Consider the following 21,325-nt stretch of genomic DNA (forward strand, 5'->3'; position numbering starts at 1 on the left):
AAATGTCCCAACAATAAACATAGAAACTAGGATTAAAATGAGTGTCCTCCATACATCCATGAAGGTGGTATGAATCCTGGGATATTTGAAAGCATGCACTTCTAGAAGCCACAGACAAGAAGGCTACATACCAACCATTTACATTCCAAGGCTCTCTTTCCAACCTAAAGGCCATGGCCACAATCAGTCTTTCAAGAAAACAGAGCTTTATTTTCACACAGGAAGAGTCCACATTCCCATATTTCCTGAGAATTGCTACTGCCCTAATCCACATGTCGCCTGTAACCTTCCCGTTATGTATCTCTGTTTTATGAAACATAAGGGTTATCATTCATGCGAAGGCTTCAGACAGGGACAGAAACACATTTCCTGACATTCCAGTGTACATTCTTGAACTATGCTGCCCCCGCTAAACTTACATTTGCCTCACAACCTACTGCACATTATTGCTGATGGAGTTGATAGGGCTAACTTCCAAGATACTGACAATGATCTCCTCAACCGGAAAGCATGTTATAACTACAATAAAAGGTGAAGCCTTGATATAGGCCACGATTTCTGGTGATTTAGGCAAGGAAAGAACATTCTAGGCTCTCTGTCTCCAAATTTCGAAAGAAGAATGGAGGCCATGTGAGTCCCTGGTGACATTTGTGATCCCAGGTCCTGGACCTCAGTCATGATGATAGTGGCGGTATTGAGTTTTCACACATTTTGTTCAGTAATCCAAGGAATATTTCATTGGAAATCATCATCAATCCAAGCAAGCTGGTGTACCCCCTGCCATGACACTTAGTGCATTCAAAATTGATCTGGTTTGGCGAGCGAACAGAATTCAAGACATTCACATCCTTTACCATGAACCAATGGGCCTATTCTCCAATCACAGGAGTAGCAATAGGCAGTGAGCCTGGAGTTCCTTTGGAAATTCAAGTGTTTCATACCTTTCACTTCAGGTATCCTCAGGCAAGAGATGTTACATACTCAGTTCCTCTGCAAGCCATCCTTGTCCGTTATGAGACAGGGACTCTGTCCCTGGAAGTAAAGCAAATACCACATTCCCCCACTTTATTGGATTCCTTCCCAAATCACGGACACTGTTATGCATTGTGTTTAGTACATAATTTATCGAATGCTTGGGCTCTCTCTGCACTCCTTCCTTCCTCTAGATCTTTGCCCTCACAATCCATATTAGAGATATTTTTCCACCAAGGAACTGTTTGCGGACATAAGTTTCCCAATGCTATCACCGAATTCCTGCAGGTTACCATGCAACAAATATCTTAAAATGGGACAAAGCCAACACCTGATCACGAAAACTACAGTAGAATGTACATCACTTGAAAACCATCCAAAGAAATTGACACAAGGTACACAACAGAATGAGACCACTAATATGGCTTAATGGAAGTTGTCTACAAAAATAAGTAAATCTCAGTTCAGCTGGATATGACAGAGAAAATCAGGCCTTACTCTTCCCATGGAAACCACCAGAATCTTAATAGCTTTGGCCACAATCGGAGCACCCTCCATACTCATGACATACTACACCTATTAGTCCTACTCTGCCTTCGATGAGACCCGATTCAAATAGCATATAAGGTTCTCATCCACATTAGATGAACGGACTATTTAAGTACTCTGTCTCTATCTCTCTTCTTCTCTTTCTCTCTGAAATTGTCTTGCAGTGTTACTCCCTGCTTCTCTGTTTCTCACTCACATTCTCTCTATTTGGTTTCCTTTTCCTGTCAATCAAGATATCTGCTTTAATATAACATTGTCCTCTTTTCCACTACACCCCCCTCTCTCTCTCCTTCTCTCTCTCTCTCACCAAAAAGAAGGATACATGCCAACACTTTATATTCCATATCTCTCTTTCTGACCTAATTGACATGGCCACAATCAGTCTTTCAAGAAAACAGAGGTTTGTTTTCACACAGTAAGAGTCCACATTCCCATAGTCCCTGAGAATTGCTACTGCCTCATTCCACATGTCACCTGTAACCTTCCCGTTATGTATCTATGTCTCTTTCTCTGTCCATGCTCATATATCTCCTATTCAGGTTTTGACTGCTACTAAATTCATGTGAGTACTATTGCTATGGTATCTGACATTGATCACCAAAGAGAAAGTGTCTGTTCAAACACTCTCAAGTTACCAAACACAATCATAACCTGTAGTCACTGAGACATATGTAATTATAAAGAGCATGATACTAAGCATACAGCACACTTTCCTAATCAATTGGAAACACAATTTCTTGTTGATATTTGCTTGGAGAAAAGAACAATGTCTACGATTACAGGACTTACCGTCAGCCCCAAAACACATAGCCAAAATGACGAGTTAAACTTCAGCAAGGCCACATCAAAAACCAGAAAGAAAGATAAACCCACACACACTCCATGCCTATCTTGTACGGCCATACCAAAATATAAAATCCCTAGAACGACTTTGTGTAAGAAACAAACTTGCATGCACACATTCTTAGATCCTAGAAGAGGATCATATATATTTCCAGACCATCTTTGGTACAGTCAATCCATAAGAGCTGCTGGCAAACTAGCTGGATAGACTGACAAAAAATGTCCCAACAATAAACATAGAAACTAGGACTAAAATGGGTGTCCTCCATAAATCCATGAAGGTGGTATTGATCCTGAGAAATTTGAAAGCATGCACTTCTAGAATCCACAGACCAGAAGGTTTCATGCCAACCCTTTAAATTCCAAGGCTCACTTTCCAACCTAATTGCCATGGCCACAATCAGTCTTTCAAGAAAACAGAGGTTTGTTTTCACACAGTAAGAGTCCACATTCCCATAGTACCTGAGAATTGCTACTGCCTCATTCCACATGTCGCCTGTGACCTTCCCGTTATGTATCTCTGTTTTATGAAACAGAGGGGCTATCATTCATGCGAAGGTTTCAGACAGGGACAGAAACACAGTTCGTGACATTCCAGTGTATATTTTGTAACTATGCTGCCCCCACTATACTTACATTTGCCTCACAGCCTACATGACATTATTGCTGGATGGAGTCGGTAGGGCTAAATTCCAAGATACTGACAATGATGTCCTCAACCCGAAAGCATGTTATCACTACCGCAAAAGGTGAAGCCTTGATATAGGCCATTATTGCTGGTGATTTAGGAAAGCAAAGAACATTCTGAAGGCTCTCTCACTGGATCCAAGTCTGGCAAGATGAATGGAGGCCATGTGAGTCCCTCAGTGACATTTGTGATCCCAGGTCTGGACCTCAGTCACGATGATAGTGGCGGTATTGAGTTTTCACTCATTTTGTTCAGCTTTCCAAGGAATGTTTTATTGGAAATCATCATCGATCCAAGCACGGTAGTGTACCCCCTGCCATGACACTTAGTGTACTCAAAATAGATCAGGTTTGGTGAGCGAACAGAATTCAAGACATTTACATCTTTACCACGAACCAATGGGCCTATTCTCCAATCACAAGTGTAGCCATAGGCAGTGAGCCTGAACCAGGTCCCAAAGGATCATGATTCAAGGTTGGGAACTCCTGCGAGCTCCATCAACACCTGAGCACTTTGAGTTCCTTTGGAAATTCAAGTGTTTCTTAACTTTCACTTCAGGTATCCTCAGGCAAGAGAGCTTCAACTGATGACATCAGGGCAGGCGATGTTAGGCTTCTTCCAACTTCATCTGATGTTCCATACTCAGTTCCTCTGCAAGCCGTCCTTGTCCGTTATGAGACAGGGACTCTGTCCCTGAAAGTAAAGCAAATAGCACATTCCCCCACTTTATTGGATTTCTTGCAAATCATGGAGACTGTGATGCATTGTGGTTAGTTCATAATTTATCGAACACTTGGGCTCTCTCAGCACTCCTTCCCTCCTCTAGAACTTTGCCCTCACAATCCATATCAGAGAAATTTTTGTTCAAAGGAACTGTTTTGGGACATAAGTTTCCCAATTCTATCACCGAATTCCTGCAGGTTACCATGCAACAAAGTTCTTAAAATGAGACAAAGCCAATACCTGATCACGAAAAATACAGTACGATGTACATCACTTGAGAACCATCCAAAGAAATTGGCACAAGGTACACAACAGAATGAGACCAATAACAAGGCTAAATGGAAGGTGCCTACAAAAATAAGTAAATCTTAGTTCAGCTGGATATGCCAGAGACAATCAGGCCTTACTCTTCCCATGGAAACCACCAGAATCTTAATAGCTTTGGCCACAATCGGAGCACCTTCCATAATCATGACATACTACACCTATTAGTCCTACTCTGCCTTCGATGAGATCTGATTCAAATATCATATAAGATTCTCATCCACATTAGATGAACGGACTCTTAAGTACTCTGTCTCTATATCTCTCCCTCTCTTTCTCTCTGAAATTGTCTTGCAGTGACTCTCCCCGCTTCTCGGTTTCTCATTCACATTCTCTCTATTTGATTTCCTTATTTCGGTCAATCAAGATATCTGCTTTAATATCACAGTGTCCTCTTTTCCAATTAACACCGCTCTCTCTCTCCCTCTCTCTCTCTGTCTCTCTCTCTGTCTCTTTCTGTCTCTCACTGTCTTCCTCTGTCTCACACATGCTTAGCCTCTTCAAAAATTTTTCTTTGTCTCTTTCTCTGTCCATGCTCATATATCTACTATTCAGGTTTTGACTGGTACTAAATTCATGTGAGTACTATTGCTATTGTATCTGACATTGATCACCATAGAGAAAGTGTCTGTTCAAACACTCTCAGGTTACCAAACACAATCATAACCTGTAGTCACTGAGACATATGAAAATATAAACAGCATGAACCTAATCAAACAGTACAATTTCATACTCAATTGGAAACACAGTTTCTTGTTGATATTTGCCTGGAGAAAAGAACACTGTCTAAGATGCAGGACTTACCATCAGCCCCAAAACACATAGCCAAAATACCATGTTAACCTTCAGCAAGGCCACATCAAAAACCACTGAAGGAAAGATAATCCCACAGACACTCCATGCCTATCTTGTACAGACATACCAAAATATAAAATTCCCAGAAGGACTGTGTGTAAGAACAAACTTGCCTGCTCACATTCTTAGATCCTGGAAGAGGACGAGATGTATGTCCAGACCATCTTTGGTAGAGTCAATCCATAAAACCTGCAGGCAAACTAGCTGGATATACTGACAAAAAATGTCCCAACAATAAACATAAAAAGTAGGATTAAAATGGGTGTCCTCCATACATCCATGAAGGTGGAATGAATCCTAGGATATTTGAAAGCATGCTCTTCTAGAAGCCACTGACAAGAAAGTTACATGCCAACACTTTATATTGCATAGCTCTCTTTCAAACCTAATTGCCATGGCCACAATCAGTCTTTCAAGAAAACAGAGGTTTGTTTTCACACAGGAAGAGTCCACATTCCCATAGTTCCTGAGAATTGCTACTGCCTCATTCCACACATTGCCTGTAACCTTCCCTTAATGTACCTCTGTTTTATGAAACAGAAGGGTTATCATTCATGTGAAGGCTTCAGACAGAGACAGAAACACATTTCCTTACATTCCAGTGTACATTGTGGATCTATGCTGCTCCTGCTAAACTTACATTTGCCTCACAGCCTACTGTACATTATTGCTGGATGGAGTTGGTAGGGCTAACTTCCAAGGTACTGACAATGATCTCCTCAACCGGAAAGCATGTTATCACTACAGCAAAAGGTGACGCCTTGATATAGGCCATGATTTCTGGTGATTTAGGCAAGCAAAGAACATTCTGAAGTCTCTCTATCTGGATCCAAATCTCAAAGGTGAATAGAGGCTATGTGAGTCCCTCAGGACAATTGTGATCCCAGGTGCTGGACCTCAGTAACGATGATAGTGGCGGTATTGATTTTTCACTCATTTTGTTCAGCTTTCCAAGGAATGTTTTGTAGGAAATCTTCATCGATCCAAGCACGCTGGTGTACCCCCCGCCATGACACTTAGTGTACTCAAAATAGATCAGGTTTGGCGAGCAAACAGAATTCAAGACATTCACATCCTTCACCACGAACCAATGGGCCTATTCTCCAATCACAGGAGTAGCCACAAGCAGTGAACCTGAACCAGGTCCCAAAGGATCATGGTTCAGTGTTGGGAACTCCTGCGAGCTCCATCAACACCTGAGCACTTTGAGTTCCTTTGGAAATTCAAGTGTTTCTTACCTTTCACTTCAGGTATCCTCAGGCAAGAGAGATTCAACTGATGACTTCAGGGCAGGCAATGCTAGGCTTCTTCCAACTTCATGTGATGTTCCCTACTCAGTTCCTCTGCAAGCCGTCCTTGTCCAGTATGAGACAGGGACTCTGTCCCTGAAAGTAAAGAAAATTGCGCATTCCCCCACTTTATTGGATTCCTTGCAAATCATGGAGACTGTGATGCATTGTGGTTAGTTCAGAATTAATCGAACACTGGGGCTCTCTCAGCATTCCTTCCCTCCTATAGAACTTTGCCCTCACAATCCTTATCAGAGATATTTTTCCTCCAAGGAACTGTTTGGGGACATAAGTTTCCCAATTCTATCACCGAATTCCTGGATGTTACCATGCAACAAAGTTCTTAAAATGGGACAAAGCCAATATCTGATCCTGAAAACTACAGTACGATGTACATCACTTGAGAACCATCCAAAGAAATTGGCACAAGGTACACAACAGAATGAGACCACTAACAAAGTTCAAAGGAAGGTGCCTAGAAAAAAAAGTAAATCTTAGTTCAGCTAGATATCCCAGAGACAATCAGGCCATACTCTTACCACGGAAACCACCAGAATCCTAATAGCTTTGGCCACAATCGGAACAGCCTCCATAATCATGACATACTACACCTATTAGTCCTACTCTGCCTTCGATGATATCCGATTCAAATATCATATAAGATTCTCAACCACATTAGATGAACGGACCATTTAAGTATTCTTTCTCTATCTCTCTTCTTCTCTTTCTCTCTGAAATTGTCTTGCAGTGACTCTCCCTGCTTCTCTGTTTCTCATTCACATTCTCTCTATTTGGTTTACTTATTTCTGTCAATCAAGATATCAGCTTTAATATCACAGTGTCCTCTTTTCCACTTCACCCCCAATCTCTTCTCTCTCTCTCTCTCTCTCTCTCTCTCTCTCTCTCTCTCTCTCTGTCTCTTTCTGTCTCTCACTGTCTTCCTCAGTCTAACACATGCTTAGCCTCTTCAAAAATTGTTCATTGTCTCTTTTTCTGTCCATGCTCATATATCTCCTATTCAGGTTTTGACTGGTACTAAATTCATGTGAGTGCTATTGCTGTAGTATCTGACATTGATCACCTCAGAGAAAGTGTCTGTTCAAACCCTCTCTGGTCATTGAACACAAGCATAACCTGTAGTCCCTGAGACATATGTAATTATAAACAGCATGATCCTAAGCATACAGCACACTTCCATAATCAATTGGAAACACAATTTCTTGTTGAAATTTTCTTGGAGAAAGAACAATGTCTATGATTAGAGGACTTACCATCAGCCCCAAAACACATAGAAAATGCCAAGTTAAACTTCAGCAAGGCCACATCAAAAACCATCAGGAAAGATAATCCCACAGACACTCCATGCCTATCTTGTACAGCCATACTAAAATATAAAATTCCTAGAAGGACTGTGTGTAACAACAACTTGCATGCTCACATACTTAGATCCTAAAAGAGGACGAGATGTATGTCCAGACCATATTTGGTACTGTCAATCCATAAGAACTGCTGGCAAAATAGCTGCATAGACTGACAAAAAATGTCCCAACAATAAACATAGAAACTAGGATTAAAATGGGTGTCCTCCATACATCCATGAAGGTTGTATGGATCCTGGGACATTTCAAAGCATGCACTTCTAGAAGCCACCGACAAGAAGGTTACATGCCAACACTTTAAATTCCAAGGCTCTCTTTCCACCCTAATTGCCATGGCCACAATCATTCTTTCAAGAAAACAGAGCTTTGTTTTCACACAGGAAGAGTCCACATTCCCATAGTTCCTGAGAATTGCTACTGCCACATTCCACATGTTTCCTGTAACCTTCCCGTTATGTATGTCTGTTTTATGAAACAGAAGGGTTACCATTCATGCAAAGGCTTCAGACAGGGACAGAAACACATTTCCTGATATTCCAGTGTACATTGTGGAGCTATGCTGTCCCTGCTAAACTTACATTTGCCTCACAGCCTACTGTACATTATTGCTGGATGGAGTTGGTAGGGCTAACTTCCAAGATACTGACAATGATATCCTCAACAAGAAAGCATGTTATCACTACAATAAAAGGTGAAGCCTTGATATAGGCCATGATTACTGGTGATTTAGGCAAGCAAAGAACATTCTGAAGACTCTCTCACTATCCAAATTTCACAAGATGAATGGAGGCCATGTGAGTCCCTCAGTGACATTTGCGATCCCAGGTGCTGGAACTCAGTCAAGATGATAGTGGCGGTATTGAGTTTTCACTCATTTTGTTCAGCTTTCAAGGAATGTTTTATTGGAAATCATCATCGATCCAAGCACGCTGGTGTACCCCCTGCCATGACACTTAGTGTACTCAAAGAGATTAGGTTTGGTGAGCAAACAGAATTCAAGATATTCCCATCCTTTCCACGAAACAATGGCCCAATTCTCCAATCACAGGAGTAGCCACAGGGAGTGAGCCTGAACCAGGTCCCAAAGGATCATGATTCATGGTTGGGAACTCCTTCGAGCTCCATCAACACCTGAGCACTTTCAGTTCCTTTGGAAATTCAAGAGTTTCTTACCTTTCACTTCATGTTTCCTCAGGCAAGAGAGCTTCAACTGATGACTTCAGGGCAGGCAATATTAGGCTTCATCAAACTTCATCTGATGTTCGTACTCTATTCCTCTGAAAGCCATGTTGTCCAGTATGCGACAGGGACTATGTCCCTGAAAGTAAAGCAAATAGCACATTCCCCCACTTTATTGGATTTTTTGCAAATCATGGAGACTGTGATGCATTGTGGTTAGTTCATAATTTATCGAACACTTGGGTGCTCTCAGCACAACTTCCCTCTCTAGAACTTTTCCCTCACAATCCATATCAAAGATATTTTTTCCCCAAGTAACTGTTTGGGTACGTAAGTTTCCAATTAGAACACCGAATACCTGGAGGTTACCATGGAACAAAGTCCTTAAAATGGGACGAAGCCAATATCTGATCCTGAAAACTACAGTAGTATGAACATCACTTGAGAACCATCCAAAAAATTAGCACAAGGTACACAACAGAATGAAACCACTAACCAGGCTCAATGGAAGGTGCCTACAAAAATAAGTAAATCTTAGTTCAGCTGGATATTCCAGAGACAATCAGGCCTTACTCTTCCCATGGAAACCACCAGAATCTTAATAGCTTTGGCCATAACTGAGCACCCTCCATTAATCATGACATACTACACCAATTAGTCCTACTCTGCCTTCGATGTGACCCTATTCAACATCACATACTATTCTCATCTGCATTAGTTGAATGGACTAATTAAGTACTATGTCTCTATCTCTCTTCTTCTTTTTCTCTCTGAAATTGTCTTGCAGTGACTCTCCCTGCTTCTCTCTTTCTCACTCTCAGTCTCTGTCTTTGGTTTCCTTATTTCTGTCAATCAAGGTATCTGCCTTAATATCACAGTGTCCTCTTTCCACTTCACCTCTCTCTGTCTCTCTCTGTCTCTGTCTCTCTCTGTATTCCTGTATCTCCCACATGATTTGCCTCTTCAAAAATTGTTCTTTGTCTCTTTCTCTGTCTATCTTCATATATCTCCAATTCAGGTTTTTACTGGTACTAAATTCATGTGAGTCCTATTGCTGTGGTATCTGACATTGATCACCACAGAGAAAGTATCTGTTCAAACCCTCTTACGTCACCAAACACAAGCATAACCTGTAAGCACTGCGACCTATAAAATTATAAACAGCATGATTCTATGCCTATAACAAACATTAATACTCAATGTCCATAGACACTCCATACATTTCTTTTTTGGCCATACCAAAATATTACATTCCTAAAAGGACTGTGTTTAAGAACATACTTGCAGGCTTACATTCTTAGATCCTAGAAGAGGACTAGATATTTTTCCAGATCTTCTTTGTTACAGTCAATCAATAAGAACTGCTGGCCCACTACGTGGAGAGACTAAAAAAAATCACAACAATAAACATAGAAACTAGGATTAAAATGGGTGTCCTGCATATGTCCATGAAGATGGTATGAACCTGGGACACTTGAAATCATTCAATTCTGGAAGCAACCGATATGAAGGTTACAAGCCAACCCTTTAAATTCCAAGGCTCCCTTTCCAACCTAATTGCCATGGCCACATACAGTCTTTCAAGACAACATAGCTTGTTTTCACACAAGAAGAGTCCACATTCACATGTTTCCAGATAACTGCTACTGCCTCATTCCACATATCATCTGCAAACTTCACGTTATGTACTTGTTTTATGAAACTGAAGTGTTGGCAAATCCCATTTCTCTGTTTGAGTCCTTGAAAGCACCATATATCCTGGGACACATTTAAGATTGCAAATCAGGTGGAGATTTTCAATAGAAGTCTCTCACATAACCTCCCATTTGTGGGTCATGCTCTCTTTCCTAGCCAGTTGCCCCAGAATATTTCAGGTGGACAGGAACTCAGACTCTTCAAATTCCAAAAGTCATACACTCCCTGCAAATTGCAACTGCATTAGGCCACTTGAAACCAGCAACTTGCACTTGAGTGTCTTCCTTTACAGCAAAACATCAGGAAGCAATTCATATCAAGGGTTCTGAGAAGCCTGATCCTTCTTCCAGGCATTTCAATGTGCAGACACACTTTGATGCCACTGCTACTCCCTATGTCTGCCTCAATCTGCTCCTTTTATGTGGATGCAGGGCGCTGCGTGCAGAAAGAGGATTACCTACTAATGTCCCTGCCAAGTGTCTCATCAACCACAGAGAACTAATCCAAATACAACAAAAGGGGGATTCTTGACCTAGGCCAAAGTTTCTCATACAGTAACAAAGCCAAGGCCTGACTGTAGGAGTCTGGCTAGACGCCGACGATGGCAAGGACATTGGAATTGTTCGCAAGCCTCTTTATGACCTCCATGAGACCTGGCTGACACAAGGTGCCGGACATCAGTTCTGATGACAATAGCGGTGCTGAGTTTTCACTCATTTTGTTCAGCTTTTCCAAGGAATGTTTGACTGAGAATCATCATGATCCAGTCAGACCTAACTGCCTTGCACAAAGAGCAACAGGTATTCTGTCCTGCCCATGCTTTGGGAAGTGCAGAGTACTGCATGATATTCCCCATTCATTATCAGGAAGCAATGGGCCCTAGCTCCAGATGTTGGAGCTTGGATACACCATATATATGCTCCAGGTACCTAAGGCACAGGATGTCTGTGTGGCTGCTCCAGCGACATCCAACAACACCTGAGCAACTTGAGTTCTTCAGGCAAATAATCATTTCCTTACCTATGCTGTCTAGAGCCTTCGAGCAAGTCAGTATCCACAAAATCTTCACTGGAAGGTCTGTTGTGTGCAGTCAGCCATCCTTCAATGCTGTTGGTCCAATTTGTCTGGATGTCAACCCTGGCCCATTCTGGGTGAGGAATGTGACCCTGGGAATACAAAATAGAACACATGCCCTAATTAGAGTAGGACATGAGGAAACAAGGAGAGATGTTGAGCTTAGTGTGTATTTTGGCATGCTCAGACCAGTTAGGCGCCCTCATCATTCCTGCACTTGCTAATGCCACATTCCTGCCCTTTCCAACCAGGACAGTTTTGCTTTCAGGTCTTGCCTCAGGAAAGAACATGCTCCTTTCTATCAAGTGCTAACTGGCTCCTTGCCTATCTCAAGGTACATTGAGGAACATAACTCATCTACTCTTGAAACACACAACACATACCAGGAGGTCTAACCTAACAACATCCTTCACCAGAGCCCAATACAATCTTCACAAGAAACACAGGGCCCTTCTCAAAAGACCAATCGAGACCAAGGTACTAACAAGGACCATCAGTGGTCCATATGTGTGTCCCAAAAATAATGAAGAAAGGTCTGGCCAGGTTGAAAGGGAATGTCTTACCTCCTTCAATATCTAGGACTATTTTTGAATATCAACAAAATGGCTGCTACGTTATCATTTCAAAAATATAGCTTCATAACGTGAGCATCAAGAAAACTACACTAAAACTTAGGCTGATAACATGAGTATTACAATGGGCCTCAAAACATCACACTCATCTCCATGACAAATCTCTCTCTGTCTCTCTCTGTCTCTCTCTCTCTGTCTCTCTCTCTGTCTCTCTGTCTCTCTCTCTGTCTCTCTCTCTCTCTCTCTCTCTCTCTCTCTCATCAATCCATATTTCTATCACTCCTGACTCTCCCTCTATTCCCCTATTCCCTCATTATTTCCTTGGACATTGTGTTGCTACTTCCTCTAACATTCTTCTATTTATTTTTGCCGGTTGGGAACATTTGTTCTATTTGAAATATGCTTGTGGGTCAAGCATCAATGTCTCAACACTCCTAGAAATGGGTCAATCAAATACACCAAGATGACAACATTCGGGCATAAGACTAGGTCAGAAATTCTTCCAATCTATTATTCACCTTCAAAAATTCAACTAACTGCTAAAAATGCAGCCCTCATCCCAAATCCTATGGTCCCATGGATAATGACCAGGAGTATGGAACTCAAGCTTGATTTGCAAGACACCAGGTTCCCTTTAAGGACACATTTCTTTGCACACCTTGACAGTAATTTAACCTCATATAGAAAATGGAAAACCTAAAATCTCAGAAAGCAAGAGTTCTAGAATAACTGTGTCTTCAGTTTTCATGGACACCCTAAATGTCAGTTTGTTTTAAACCTGGATATGCAAACAACCCAGTGCCCTTCACAATTTGATATTTACTTGCTAGGAGGCCCAGAAAAATGCACAAACCTTCCAAAGGATATCCCTACCAAAACATTCTAAACTACTCCATCCTCAGAAGCAGGCATTCCTAAAAACTAACCACACACCTGCTTCAGACACAGGTTGGCGAATCCCATGTCTCTATTTGAGTCCTTCAAAGCACCATGTATCCTGGGACACATTTAAGATTGCAAATCATGTGGAGATTTTCAAAAGATGTCTCTCACATAACCTCCCATTTCTGGGTCACGCTCTCTTTCCTAGCCAGTCGCCCCAGAATATTTCAGGTGGACAGGAACTCAGACTCTTCAAATTCCAAAAGTCATACTCTCCCTGCAAATTGCAACTGCATTAGGCCACTTGAAACTTAACTCGGACAACTTAACTCGGGACACACAGAGGCAGAATTCCTCTAGGACCGGGCACGTCCTGTGTTTACAGGGAGTCCCACACCCACGGATCCTGGCCCGCAGCAGCTCTCTGCTCCCAGACCCCGTGGGAGAGAGACCTCACCGCCTGGTCAGGTGGGCACTCCTGAGGCTGCAGAGCGGAAGAGACCACCAACACTGCCCACCCCTGCCCACATCTCTGGCCCAAGAGGAAACTGTATAAGGCCTCTGGGTTCCCGTGGGGGAGGGCCCAGGAGAGGCAGGACCCCTGCACCTGAGACACCGCCAGAAACTGAAGGAACAAACCTGATAAACAGTTCTCTGCACCCAAATCCCGTGGGAGGGAGAGCTAAACCTTCAGAGAGGCAGACAGGCCTGGGAAACCAGAAGAGACTGCACTATGAACACATTACTGATTCCAGAGGAAAACACCAAACGCCATCTAGAACCCTGGTGCACTGAAGCTCCCGGAAAGGGCGGCGCAGATCTTCCTGGTAGCTGCCACTGCAGATAGCTCGTGGGCAGCACCCCACGAGCGAACTTGAGCCTCGGGACCACAGGTAACACCAACTTTTCTGCTGCAAGTGACCTGCCTGGTGAACTCAAGACACAGGCCCACAGGAACACCTGAAGACCTGTAGAGAGGAAAAACTACACGCCCGAAAGCAGAACACTCTGTCCCCATAACTGGCTGAAAGAAAACAGGAAAACAGGTCTACAGCACTCCTGACCCACAGGCTTATAGGACAGTCAAGCCACTGTCAGAAATAGCAGAACAAAGTAACACTAGAGATAATCTGATGGCGAAGGCAAGCGCAGGAGCCCAAGCATCAGAAACCAAGAATACATGGCACCATCGGAGCCCAATTCTCCTATCAAAACAAACATGGAATATCCAAACACACCAGAAAAGCAAGATCTAGTTTCAAAATCATATTTGATCATGATGCTGTAGGACTTCAAGAAAGACGTGAAGAACTCCCTTAGAGAACAAGTAGAAGCCTACAGAAAGGAATCGCAAAAATCCCTGAAAGAATTCCAGGAAAACATAAATAAACAAGTAGAAGTCCATAGAGAGGAGACACAAAAATCCCTGAAAGAATTCCAGGAAAACACAATCAAACAGTTGAAGGAATTAAAAATGGAAATAGAAGCAATCAAGAAAGAACACATGGAAACAACCCTGGATATAGAAAACCAAAAGAAGAGACAAGGAGCTGTAGATACAAGCTTCACCAACAGAATACAAGAGATGGAAGAGAGAATCTCAGGAGCAGAAGATTCCATAGAAATCATTGACTCAACTGTCAAAGATAATGTAAAGTGGAAAAAGCTACAGGTTCAAAACATACAGGAAATCCAGGACTCAATGAGAAGATCAAACCTAAGGATAATAGGTATAGAAGAGAGTGAAGACTCCCAGCTCAAAGGACCAGTAAATATCTTCAACAAAATCATAGAAGAAAACTTCCCTAACCTAAAAAAAGTAATACCCATAGGCATACAAGAAGCCTACAGAACTCCAAATAGATTGGACCAGAAAAGAAACTCCTCCTGCCACATAATAGTCAAAACACCAAATGCACAAAACAAAGAAAGAATATTAAAAGCAGTAAGGGGGAAAGGTCAAGTAACATATAAAGGCAGACCTATCAGAATCACACCAGACTTTTCGCCAGAAACTATGAAGGTGAGAAGATCCTGGACTGATGTCATACAGACCTTAAGAGAACACAAATGCCAGCCCAGGTTACTGAATCCTGCAAAACACTCAAATAACATAGATGGAGAAACCAAGATATTCCATGACAAAACCAAATTTACACAATATCTTTCTACAAATCCAGCACTACAAAGGATAATAAATGGTAAAGCCCAACATAAGGAGGCAAGCTATACCCTAGAAGAAGCAAGAAACTAATCATCTTGGCAACAAAACAAAGAGAAGAAAAGCACACAAACATAACCTCACATCCAAATATGAATATAACAGGAAGCAATAATCACTATTCCTTAATATATCTCAACATCAATGGCCTCAACTCCCCAATAAAAAGCGATAGATTAACAAACGGGATACGCAATAAGGACCCTGCATTCTGCTACAGGTGTGTGCCTACAGGAAACACACCTCAGAGACAAAGACAGACACTACTTCAGAGTGAAAGGCTGGAAAACAACTTTCCGAGCAAATGGTCAGAAGAAGCAAGCTGGAGTAGCCATTCTAATATCAAATAAAATCAATTTTCAACTAAAAGTCATCAAAAAAGATAAGGAAGGACACTTCATATTCATCAAAGGAAAAATCCACCAAGATGAACTCTCAATCCTAAATATCTATGCTCCAAATACAAGGGCACCTACATACGTAAAAGAAACCTTACTAAAGCTCAAAACACACATTGCACCTCACACAATAATACTAGGAGATTTCAACACCCCACTCTCATCAAGGGACAGATCATGGAAACAGAAATTAAACAGAGATGTAAACAGACTAAGAGAAGTCATGAGCCAAATGGACTTAACATATATTTATAGAACATTCTATCCTAAAGCAAAAGGATAAACCTTCTTCTCAGCTCCTCATGGTACTTTCTCCAAAACTGACCATATAATTGGTAAAAAAAAAACGGGCCTCAACAGGTACGGAAAGTTAGAAATAATCCCATGCGTGCTATCGGACTACCACGACCTAAAACTGGTCTTCAATAACAATAAGGGAAGAATGCCCACATATACGTGGAAATTGAACAATGCTCTACTCAATGATAACCTGGTCAAGGAAGAAATAAAGAAAGAAATTAAAAACTTTTTAGAATTTAATGAAAATGAAGGTACAACATACCTAAACTTATGGGACACAATAAAAGCTGTGCTAAGAGGAAAACTCATAGCGCTGAGTGCCTGCAGAAAGAAACAGGAAAGAGCATATGTCAGCAGCTTGACAGCACACCTAAAAGCTCTAGAACAAAAAGAAGCAAATACACCCAGGAGGAGTAGAAGGCAGGAAATAATCAAACTCAGAGCTGAAATCAACCAAGTAGAAACAAAAAGGACCATAGAAAGAATAGACAGGACCAAAAGTTGGTTCTTTGAGAAAATCAACAAGATAGATAAACCCTTAGCCAGACTAACGAGAGGACACAGAGAGTGTGTCCAAATTAACAAAATCAGAAATGAAAAGGGAGACATAACTACAAATTCAGAGGAAATTCAAAAAATCATCAGATCTTACTATAAAAGCCTATATTCAACAAAACTTGAAAATCTGCAGGAAATGGACAACTTCCTAGACAGATACCAGGTACCGAAGTTAAATCAGGAACAGATAAACCAGTTAAACAACCCCATAACTCCTAAGGAAATAGAAGCAGTCATTAAAGGTCTGCCAACCAAAAAGAGCCCAGGTCCATACGGATTTAGTGCAGAATTCTATCAGACCTTCATAGAAGACCTCATACCAATATTATCCAAACTATTCCACAAAATTGAAACAGATGGAGCACTACCGAATTCCTTCTATGAAGCCATAACTGCTCTTATACCTAAACCACACAAAGACCCAACAAAGAAAGAGAACTTCAGACCAATTTTCCTTATGAATATCGACGCAAAAATACTCAATAAAATTCTGGCAAATCGAATCCAAGAGCACATCCAAACAATCATCCACCATGATCAAGTAGGCTTCATCCCAGGCATGCAGGGATGGTTTAATATACGGAAAATGATCAACGTGATCCATTATATAAACAAACTGAAAGAACAAAACCACATGATCATTTCATTACATGCTGAGAAAGCATTTGACAAAATTCAACACCCCTTCATGATAAAAGTCCTGGAAAGAATAGGAATTCAAGGCCCATACCTGAACATAGTAAAAGCCATATACAGCAAACCAGTTGTAACATTAAACTAAATGGAGAGAAACTTGAAGCAATCCCACTAAAATCAGGGACTAGACAAGGCTGCCCACTCTCTCCCTACTTATTCAATATAGTTCTTGAAGTTCTAGCCAGAGCAATCAGACAACAAAAGGAGGTCAAGGGGATACAGATCGGAAAAGAAGAAGTCAAAATATCACTATTTGCAGATGATATGATAGTATATTTAAGTGATCCCATAAGTTCCACCAGAGAACTACTAAAGCTGATAAACAACTTCAGCAAAGTGGCTGGGTATAAAATTAACTCAAATAAATCAGTAGCCTTCCTCTACACAAAAGAGAAACAAGCCGAGAAAGAAATTAGGGAAACGACACCCTTCATAATAGAGCGAAACAATATAAAGTACCTCGGTGTGACTTTAACCAAGCAAGTAAAAGATTTGTACAATAAGAACTTCAAGACACTGAAGAAAGAAATTGAAGAAGACCTCAGAAGATGGAAAGATCTCCCATGCTCATGGATTGGCAGGATTAATATAGTAATAATGGCCATTTTACCAAAAGCAATCTACAGATTCAGTGCAATCCACATCAAAATACCAATACAATTCTTCAAAGAGTTAGACAGAACAATTTGCGAATTCATCTGGAATAACAAAAACCCAGGATAGCTAAAACTATCCTCAACAATACAAGGACTTCAGGGGGAATCACTATCCCTGAACTCAAGCAGTATTACAGAGCAATAGTGATAAAAACTGCATGGTATTGGTACAGACAGACAGATAGACCAATGGAACAGAATTGAAGACCCAGAAATGAACCCACACACCTATGGTCACTTGATTTTTGCCAAAGGAGCCAAAACCATCCAATGGAAAAAAGATAGCATTTTCAGCAAATGGTGCTGGTTCAACTGGAGGTCAACATGTAGAAGAATGCAGATCGATCCATGCTTATCACCCTGTACAAAGCTTAAGTCCAAGTGAATCAAGGACCTCCAGTTCAAACCAGACACACTCAAACTAATAGAAGAAAAACTATGGAAGCATCTGGAACACATGGGCACTGGAAAAAAATTCCTGAACAAAACGCCAATGGCTTATGTTCTAAGATCCAGAATCGACAAATGGGATCTCATAAAACTGCAAAGCTTCTGTAAGTCAAAGGACACTGTGGTTAGGACAAAACGGCAACCAACAGATTGGGAAAAGATCTTTACCAATCCTACAACAGATAGAGGCCCTATATCCAAAATATACAAAGAACTCAAGAAGTTAGGCCGCAGGGAGATAAATAACCCTATTAAAAAATGGGGTTCAGAGCTAAACAAAGAATTCACAGCTGAGGAATGCCGAATGGCTGAGAAACACCTAAAGAAATGTTCAACATCTTTAGTCATAAGGGAAATCCAAATCAAAACAACCCTGAGATTTCACCTCACACCAGTGAGAATGGCTAAGATCAAAAACTCAGGTGACAGCAAATGCTGGCGAGGATGCGGAGAAAAAGGAACACTCCTCCATTGTTGGTGGGGTTGCAGAGTGGTACAACCATTCTGGAAATCAGACTGGAGGTTCCTGAGAAAATTGGACATTGAACTGCCTGAGGATCCAGCTATACGTCTCTTGGGCATGTACCCAAAAGATGCCCCAACATATAAAAAAGACACGTGCTCCACTATGTTCATCTCAGCCTTATTTATAATAGCCAGAAGCTGGAAAGAACCCAGATGCCCTTCAACAGAGGAATAGATACAGAAAATGTGGTACATCTACACAATGGAATATTACTCAGCTATCAAAACAACGGCTTTATGAAATTTGTAGGCAAATGGTTGGAACTGGAAAATATCATCCTGAGTGAGCTAACCCAATCACAGAAAGACATACATGGTATGCACTCATTGATAAGTGGCTATTAGCCCAAATGCTTGAATTACCCTAGATGCCTAGAACAAATGAAACTCAAGACAGATGATCAAAATGTGAATGCTTCACTCCTTCTTTAAAAGGGGAACAAGAATACCCTTAGCAGGGAAGAGAGAGGCAAAGATTAAAACAGAGACTGAAGGAACTCCCATTCAGAGCCTGCCCCACATGTGGCCCATACATATACAGCCAACCAATTAGACAAGATGGATGAAGCAAAGAAGTGCAGATCGACAGGAGCTGAATGTAGATCTCTCCTGAGAGACACAGCCAGAATACAGCAAATACAGAGGCAAATGCCAGCAGCAAACCACTGAACTGAGAATAGGACCCCCGTTGAAGGAATCAGAGAAAGAACTGGAAGAGCTTGAAGGGGCTCGAGACCCCATATGTACAACAATGCCAAGCAACCAGAGCTTCCAGGGACTAAGCCACTACCTAAAGACTATACATGGACTGACCCTGGACTCTGACCTCATAGGTAGCAATGAATATCCTAGTAAGAGCACCAGTGGAAGGGGAAGCCCTGGGTCCTGCTAAGACTGAACCCCCAGTGAACTAGACTGTTGGTGGGAGGGCGGCAATGGGGGGAGGGTGGGGAGGGGAACACCCATAAGGAAGGGGAGTGGGGAGGGGGATGTTTGCCCAGAAACCGGGAAAGGGAATAACACTAGAAATGTATATAAGAAATACTCAAGTTAATAAAAAAAAAAGTTTCAGACTTAAAAAAGTCTGAACTGAAAATGAAACCAGCAACTTGCACTTGAGTGTCTTCCATTACAGCAAAACATCAGGAAGCAATTCATATCAAGGGTTCTGAGAAGGCTTATCCTTCTTTCGTGCATTTCAATGTGCAGAGACACACTTTGATGCGACTGCTATTCCTACATCTGCCTCACACTGCACCTTATATTGGGATGCAGAGTGTTGCCTACAGAAACAGGAGTACCTACTAATGTCCCTGCCAAGTGTCTCATCAACCACAGAGAACTAATCCAAATACAACAAAAGGGGGATTCTTGACCTAGGCCAAAGTTTCTCATACAGTAAACAAAGCAAGGCCTGACTGCAGGAGTCTGGCTAGACAACAAGGATAGCAAGGGCAATAGAAATGTTGGCTAGCCTGTTTCTGACATGCATGAGACCTGGCTGACACAAGGTGCCGGACCTCATTTCCGATGACAGTTGCGGTGCTGAGTTTTCACTCATTTTGTTCAGCTTTTCCAAGGAATGTTTGACTGGGAATCATCATCGATCCAGGCATACTGAACTGCCTTGCACAAAGATGAACAGATACTGTGTACTACCCTTGCTTTGGGAAGTGCAAGGCACTGCATGATATTCCATATCCATTAGCAGGGAGCAATGGACCCTAGCTCCAGATGTGGGAGCTTGGATACACCAAATATATGCTCCAGGTGCGAAGGTACAGGATGTCTGTATGACAGCTCCAGCCACATCCAACAATACCTGAGCAACTTGAGTTCTTCGGGCAAATCATCATTTCCTTACCTATGCTGTCTAGAGCCTTCGAGCAAGTCAGTATCCACAAAAGGCTTCACCAGAAGATCAGATGGGTGCAGTCAGCCATGCTTCAATTCTGTGGGGCCACTTTCTCTGGATGTCAACCATGGCCCATTCTGGGTGGGGAATGTGACCCTGGGAATACAGAATAGAACACACGCCACGGTTAGAGTAGGACATGAGCAAACAAGGATAGCTGTTGTGCTTAGTGTGTATTTTGGGATGCTCCGACCCATTAAGTGCCCTCAACAATCCTGCACTTGCCAATGCCACATTCTTGCCCTTTCCCACCAAGACTGTTTTGCTTTCAGGGCTTGCCTCAGGAAAGAACATGCTCTTTTCTATCAAGTACTAACTGGCTCCTTGCCTATCTAAAGGTACATTGAGGATCATAACTCATCTTCCCTTGAGACACACAACACATACTGGGATATCTAACCTAACAACTTGCTCCACCATAGCCCAATACAAACTTCACAAGATACTCAGGGCACTTCTCAAAAGAGCAATCATGAACAAGGCACTAACACGGACCGTCAGTGGTCCATATGGGGGTCCCAAATATAATGTAGATAGGTCTTGCCAGGTTGAGGGGTATGTCTTCCCTCCATCAACATCTAG

At 41.8% G+C, this 21,325-nt stretch overlaps 6 non-coding genes across 6 annotated transcripts; all 6 read right to left on the reverse strand.

Moving 5' to 3' along the window:
* Positions 1-665: 665 nt before the first annotated feature.
* On the reverse strand, positions 666-758 carry LOC120100333 (small nucleolar RNA SNORD116). Its single transcript, XR_005500104.1, has one exon. It is a non-coding gene; the product is annotated as a small nucleolar RNA SNORD116 (small nucleolar RNA).
* Positions 759-3,253: 2,495 nt separating this feature from the next.
* On the reverse strand, positions 3,254-3,346 carry LOC120100308 (small nucleolar RNA SNORD116). The gene has a single exon (XR_005500082.1). It is a non-coding gene; the product is annotated as a small nucleolar RNA SNORD116 (small nucleolar RNA).
* A 2,500-nt stretch (positions 3,347-5,846) lies between these two features.
* LOC120100316 (small nucleolar RNA SNORD116) lies at positions 5,847-5,939 on the reverse strand. The gene has a single exon (XR_005500089.1). It is a non-coding gene; the product is annotated as a small nucleolar RNA SNORD116 (small nucleolar RNA).
* Positions 5,940-8,452: 2,513 nt separating this feature from the next.
* Positions 8,453-8,544, reverse strand: LOC120100323 (small nucleolar RNA SNORD116). The gene has a single exon (XR_005500095.1). It is a non-coding gene; the product is annotated as a small nucleolar RNA SNORD116 (small nucleolar RNA).
* A 2,624-nt stretch (positions 8,545-11,168) lies between these two features.
* LOC120100332 (small nucleolar RNA SNORD116) lies at positions 11,169-11,261 on the reverse strand. The gene has a single exon (XR_005500103.1). It is a non-coding gene; the product is annotated as a small nucleolar RNA SNORD116 (small nucleolar RNA).
* Positions 11,262-20,344: 9,083 nt separating this feature from the next.
* LOC120100320 (small nucleolar RNA SNORD116) lies at positions 20,345-20,438 on the reverse strand. Its single transcript, XR_005500093.1, has one exon. It is a non-coding gene; the product is annotated as a small nucleolar RNA SNORD116 (small nucleolar RNA).
* Positions 20,439-21,325: the final 887 nt, after the last annotated feature.

Source organism: Rattus norvegicus, chromosome 1, assembly GCF_036323735.1.
Source record: "Rattus norvegicus strain BN/NHsdMcwi chromosome 1, GRCr8, whole genome shotgun sequence".
NCBI lineage: Eukaryota > Metazoa > Chordata > Mammalia > Rodentia > Muridae > Rattus > Rattus norvegicus.